Raw genomic sequence first — 6,961 nt, forward strand, 5'->3', positions numbered from 1 at the left:
TTTATTATTTTCTGTGTGCATTTTCAACTTTCCCGCATTTTATTGTAATAATAATTTAGTTATGGAAAATCAGAAAATGACCATGGAAAAATCATGGACAAGTCATGGGAAAAAAAGATCTGATTTGCGTGGGAACCCTGTATGTAGGAGCAGTGGACACGGTTCTTGTTTGTGGGGTGGGATAAATAACTTGCTAGTCTTAAAGGGGATTGTGGGTAAAGTTGGTGCCCCTGTGTTGATCTCCTTTTAGTGCCATCATGTCTGGACCGCTAATGATGGAAAAGCGGAACTGAGGGGCTACATATGCTCACAAGCATCCACTGCTCCAGTACAAATAAAACCATTGGCCAAGGTTTACAGAACTAACCCTTTTTCCTTCCTTCCCTCCTGCCTCCTTTCCCCTTCACCAGGAGCTATTCCGCAGGATGCGCAGTATGCTGAACAAGCTGACCCCACAGATGTTCCATCAGCTGATGCGTCAAGTGACCGAGCTGACCATTGACACAGAGGAGCGGCTCAAGGGTGTCGTTGACCTAATCTTTGAGAAGGCCATCTCCGAACCCAACTTCTCTGTCACATACGCCCATATGTGCTGCTGCCTTATGGAGGTGAGAGAAGGAGTGTGGCAGGGGTGAGAGTGAGGTAAAAGAGGGAGGCAGGGAATGATAGAAGGTTGTGAAGATGCTACATGGATCAGATTCGCTTTGTTATGGAATTGTAATTTGTGGGAGCTCAGTTTTTAATGGACCAGCAGATGCCGGTCTTGTGAAGAGCATATCAAGAAGTATTGCTGAGATGGCACTAGTGCTCTTGCCATCACTCACCCACACTCTGTGTAAGCCAAGGTGTCGGTTTGTCCCAGTCCGTCTTAGTGTAGAGCTCCAGTGATGATCTCTTATTAGTGCCATGGTGTCTGGGCCTCTGGCATCTAGTGATGGAGGAGAGGAAATGAGGAGCCTCATTGAACACTTTCAGTTTCGTCCCACTCCAGAGTTATCTGGAATTTGTTTTGCATTCAATTCCAAACCATTCAATGAGATGAGCTGCATGAATCCTGGACCCCTGTTCATCTGTGGGTTTTCACCCTGATACCTGTTAAAGCTAGAAGCCAGCCTACCACACAGACTATGCTTAGCTAGTTCAAGTTTCCATCTTTCTTAGGGTTTATGTTCTCCCTCCTCCCCGTTCTGTAGCTCAGCGTCCCTACCACTGGCAAGCCAGGCGTGACTGTGACTTTCCGCCAGCTGCTGTTGAGAAACTGCAAGACGGAGTTTGAGAAGGATCAGGGTGGAGACAAGGTCCTGGAGAAGAAGCAGAAAGAGCTGGATGCATGCTTGGTAATAAAAACTAAATTAATTATTTTTTTAATGTAAAGGACTGAAATTTGATAGTCCTTTATTGTAAATAAGGCACAGGTTGGTTGTGCAATCTCAGTATCAATGGGCCAATCATTAAGCAAGCATTTGAAGCATCGTGCAAGCATGAATGTAAGTGGTGTGTACGTTTATTTTAAGGACTTTCATTTAGTGCTTGGCCATTTTGGTTTTTGACAACCTCATGTAACACACACCTGTACAACGGGCACGTGGCACAACGGGCTCAGAAATGCAATTTGAGACTTCCCAAAACAATTAGCATTGTGCCTAATTGACCATTGTGGTGCGAGGGCGCCTGCCTGTGGTGCTCTGACTGTCAGTGTTGGCTGGGTGAGGGGGCGGACCTCTGCAGCTCGGTGCAGCAGAGCAGATTGTTGTGATCTGGAGTAGATAGCAAGGCTGGATTTAGTTAATATAAAAATAACACTAGTGAATTAGTCACTATGTGGACAGTAGATAGTCAACCTTTACACCTGTGTTAGTACCAGTGAGAGATCGAGATCAGGCACGAGAAAGTTTTATGTGATCCAGTAATTGCAGTCACATGATTTACTGTGTATGTAGCTCTGGGTCTGATCCAAACTGCAGCGATCTCCTGGCACTAGGGAATCCAATCCCGGGATCTTGGACAGTTTTCTAGTCCCAAAATACCAGTATTGAAAACGTGAAATACACGGGATCAGGCGATTGTGGCTAATGAAAAATGTGACAGCACAGTAATTCTTGAACTCCATGCTGTAAGCTATTTATCAAAGAAAATGTGCAATAATTAATACAGAGGCTCATGATCTGTTCAAAATGTGAATCTGAAGTACAACCACCTGCAGATTCAGCCCGAGTTCAGCCAATCAGCAGAAGAAGGCACTGCTGAGGTCTCGCGGACTCCAACTTTAAAGGGGCAGCTACAGTTCATGAGCTGTGTGAGTGACACAGCAGCAACACCATCGTGTGATTAACTGCATCAACACAGAATTGTTCCTGTTAGAAAACGCAGGGGGACGGGGGCTGTACCTGCAATTAACATTAAGTTTCTGATGTCAACTCTACCAAACCAGTGTGGAGTCCAAAAACACATTTTAGCCGCCAGCAATATTATTTGGCCCCCAAAGCCCCCCAAATTAATTATAAATATATATTTTTAAAAAATGCTAAAAGTCCCAAATGCAATTTTCCAAGAAGGAAGTGACCCAACCTAAATAATGCAAAAGTTACATTTTAACTTAATCAACTTAACTTGTTATGCAAGTGGCGCCCAGCAGCAGATGGAGAAAAACGACACCAGTCAAGTAATTCATTTCAACAGTAATAATTTTGACTTCATTGACTTTACAAACAACAGGAGGGATTAATTGGAGTCTGTTTCTTCTGAGACAAGGCCCATATAACATAACTTCACTGGCTGAGGTAGGATATGTGACTTAACAGCATCTGATTTTATTTTTTATTAGGCCTAGTTACAATTGCAACTGGCCAGAAAGGTAGCATCCTACATAAAACAATAATTAAAAGAAAAAGAGGCAATGTCTGTGTCTTAATGTCTGTATCGGGAGTCTGGATAACCTGCTCCTGTAATGACAAAACAAACAGAAAATACTGTCAGCATGAGACCTAAAATAGCCCTGGATAAGCACCAATTATAATTATAATAATAATAATGATAATAATAATAATAATAATAATAATAATAATAATAATAATGATCATAATAATCACAATAATGTTAGGAGCCTATATGACTATTTATTAAATACTAAGTTACTTACTTAATGGGAAAAGTTGCATTTCCCCTCAGACACGATCTTTTGGATGTCAGGTGAGAGGGATGTGATTCTGATGCGCAGGCAGTCCTCGATTGACTCGTGTGAAAGCCAGTTCCTGTCATGAGTCTTCATTGCATTCAGAGAGGAAAATGAGGACTCACAGGTGTACGTTGGTCCAAAGATTGTTAGCACATAAAACGCAAGTTTCTTTATTATGCTGTATTCCTCTGAGCATGCCACCCAAAACGCACACAAGGACTCGGCACTCCTATGCGCATCCCTGATTTGGCTCGACGTCTGGAATTCAGTCAGCTCATAGGGGCGCCTTATCCAGCGAGGATATCGTTGTCTTATCAAGGGAGGAGAATTCTCCACCTGGACGGACTGTGAAAGTATCACGTACAAACGCAATGATGTCCTTGGGCATGCTGTAGTCTTCAAATCTGTTGTAGAAGTTGTCCCTCAGCTGCTTGATAAAATCTTTCATCACCTCTGTGACAATACTGCAGCCTGGTCCCTCTGCCTGTCGTTTCTTCAGTGTGCTGAAGTGCAGTAGCCTTCCAGATGACAAGTCCAAATCGAACAAGTCAAGCTTCCTAGTAAAGGTTTTCCACCATGTCCACGACTGTTGTTATTCTAACTACAGATTTAACCAGTTTAAGTGACAGAACATGTCAGCCAAGAAAGCATCATTAGAGAGGAATTCCACAATTTCCAAAATATGAAGGTGGTCAGCTGCAGTCCTCATTTTGCTTTTTCTGAGAAAATCCACAACCTGGTCATGCAGCTCACAGAATCGTTCTAGAGCTTTTCCTTTACTCAGCCAGCACACTAATCGTTGTGGGTGGCCTCCTCTGATTCTGTCACAAGCTTGTGGTGTTGGGTGCTTGATGTAGTGATACATAAATAAAAACATTAACGTATTTAAGAAAGCAATAGGCTATTAGTCTTGTTGTTTTCGTTGATTCTGTTGGTTGCATTATAATTATTACTGCATTTGAAAATGACCCCGCTAATACGCAGCGTTGCAGCAACTTAATAATACATGTGTTAGGTGGGAAGCTCTTTTTAATTGTTGTTTTATAAACAACAATCCCGAAATCCCGGGATTGATAAAAGTGCCCGGTATTGGATTCCCTACCCGGCACCCCTCCTTTCCACAATGTGCAGGGCCCCTCTCTGTGAATGCCAATGTGGACTGTCATTAAGTGCTGTCTGTGTGTGCAGGGCGAGGAGGCCAAGGGCAAGCGTCGCCGCCGGGCACTGGGCAACATCCAGTTCATCGGGCAGCTCCTCAAGGTGAAGATGCTCAATGAGAACACCATGCACAACTGCGTCATCGTCAAGCTGCTGAGAAAGCAGGATGAGGAGTCCCTGGAGTGCCTGTGCCGACTCCTCTCCACTATTGGCAAGGACCTGGACTCGGAGAAGGCAAAGGTAATGCCGCTATGCCAGACCGTGCCCTGGCTAAACATCCAGGAACGTCAGACTGCATACTGGTCCTCATATTCTTCTCTAGACATAATGAGCCAATACTGGAGTGGCAAGTTTGCCAGAAGAGTAAATTCCGTCTCACCAGCACTCCTGCGTTGTTTTAAAATGAGCAAACTAGCCTTTCTTCTGCCATCAGCTTTCTAGAGTCACTGGGCCTCTAGACAGTGGTCTGAATAACTGCTTCTGTGCATCTGCAAGAGCTTTCCAGAAGGAACGCTGCTTCACTCAGTAGTATGAAGTTACTGCTCTGCCACGCTGTCTGGACTGTTTTCTAATCGTTCTGTCTGATCTTTTTACAAGCCCCTCATGGACCAGTACTTCAACCAGATGGAGCAGATCGTCAAAGAGAGGAAGACCTCCTCTCGAATCCGCTTTATGCTGCAGGACGTCTTGGACCTGAGAAAGGTAATGACTGTTGAGAGAATAGAAACCTTCCTTGCTTTCAGCTTCCCATTCCCTGTCTGCCTCTTGTTTTTTCTCTAGCCTCTAATCACTGACTCATTCTCCCATTCCTCAGGACAACTGGGTGCCCAGGAGGGGTGACCAGGGCCCTAAGACAATTGACCAGATCCACAAGGAAGCCCAGTTGGATGAGCACCGTGAGCAGATCAAGGTGCAACAGCAGCTCATGAACAAGCAGGACAACCGACGTGGGGACAGGAATAGTGTCCCTGTCACCAAGAACAGGCCCATCGACACCAGCAGCCTCAGCAAGATCTCAAAGGTAACTGAGAGACACACACCCACTACACCCATCCACTTTTGGAGATTTGACTCTTTTCTACTTTCTCCATAACCCTAAGTATAGTGCTACCCAAATTACTTTCAGCAAAACCCCAGTTTCTGAGCCCTGTTTTGTTTTGTTGCAGCACTTGAGTGGTTTGGCAGGCTGTGTAGTTGTTTACATGTTTATATTACAGTTGAAGGCAAAGGGTGGTCACACCAAATATTGATTTGATGTAGATTTTTCTTGTCTTCACTCACTTTGCATTTAGTTAATTGATAAATATAATCTATTAACATGTCTATTTGTGAAAGCATTCTTACTTTACAGCATTTTTTCACACCTGCCTAAAACTTTTCTACAGTACTGTGTATATATATGTGTATATTTTGTAAGTCACTCTGGATAAGAGCGTCTGCTAATAAATAATAGTTATATATAATCAGCACACATATTGTGGGGAAATTGAACAATTGTAGCATTTTTTTGCATTTCTCTCCATCCCTTCTTTCCAAGGAGACTGAGAAGAATAAATGTGAGCAGCAGTTCCTGCTGGACTTAGAGTCCATCTGTGCCGGCATGCAGAAACTCCACATTAGCGATGTGGTCCTGGAGAAGGTATGCAGCCCTCTGCTTGTGTAGAGGACCCTAGAGTTTTATATTCTTATTTTCTGCAATGTTCTGATGGATGTGTTTAATGCTGATATTGAACGGTCTCATTTGTACTTTTATACCATGTTGCATGTTTCTTGTCAGTTGCTTTGTAATTGTGATTGTAGTTGAATGCTGTGTGTGTGTTACCTGTCCACCGAGCCAGTTATTAGAAGACGTCCCAGTTTGCGTCGACTGATCCTCAGGAATGTCTTTTTGATTGAAAACATCAACTGAGTGTTATTTGACATCTGAAAATATGATATAGTGCAAAGTTGGTCAGCTGAAGCCATTCTGTATGTGGGGAAAGGACTCATTTGCATGCTCTGTTGCCTGTTTTTCTCTCTCTCCTGCAGCCCGGAGCGATGCACTCCAATAATCAGCAGGAGGAGAGCTTCTACAAATGGCGGTTCCGTAAAGACCTGCCCTCTCTGGGGTCCCTGGAGCGCCGTAGAGACAGAGCAGAGCAGGCCAGGAAGAGAGAGCGGAGGACTTCTGTGAAACATGGCTGGCATTAGAAAGTGAAGGGGGGGGCGGGGGGATGGTGTATATATAGAGTTTACTGTACATCAATAAAAATGACAATTTCAAAAATTGAAGCACCAATCCTTCTCTGGCACCGATGAAAGCTGGAGAGTTATAATGGATCAACACACAATCATTTATTAATTTATTCTTCTCTGGCGAATGTCTAACCTACAAAAGGTGTCTAATCAATCCGAAACAGAAGTAGGATTGCTCTTAACAATGTGTATATATATATATATATATATATATATATATATATATATATATATATATACACACAGTATATATATGACACTGATAACAAAGTAGGTGATTATATATTTTTAGGTGTAGGACAGGGATGGGTAACTTTGACGGTGGTGAGGGCCAATACATTTGCATCTTTACTACCAGAGGGCCAGATTACAAACCCGCACTCTCATTAATAG

The 6,961-nt window shown here is 43.3% G+C and overlaps 1 non-coding gene and 1 pseudogene across 1 annotated transcript; both read left to right on the plus strand.

Moving 5' to 3' along the window:
• The first annotated feature begins 227 nt into the window (after positions 1 to 227).
• Positions 228 to 297, plus strand: LOC136750654 (uncharacterized; annotated as a pseudogene).
• A 582-nt stretch (positions 298 to 879) lies between these two features.
• Positions 880 to 956, plus strand: LOC136750646 (small nucleolar RNA SNORD66). Its single transcript, XR_010816937.1, has one exon. It is a non-coding gene; the product is annotated as a small nucleolar RNA SNORD66 (small nucleolar RNA).
• The last annotated feature ends 6,005 nt before the right edge of the window (positions 957 to 6,961 follow it).

This window comes from Amia ocellicauda, chromosome 5, assembly GCF_036373705.1.
Source record: "Amia ocellicauda isolate fAmiCal2 chromosome 5, fAmiCal2.hap1, whole genome shotgun sequence".
NCBI classification, from domain to species: domain Eukaryota; kingdom Metazoa; phylum Chordata; class Actinopteri; order Amiiformes; family Amiidae; genus Amia; species Amia ocellicauda.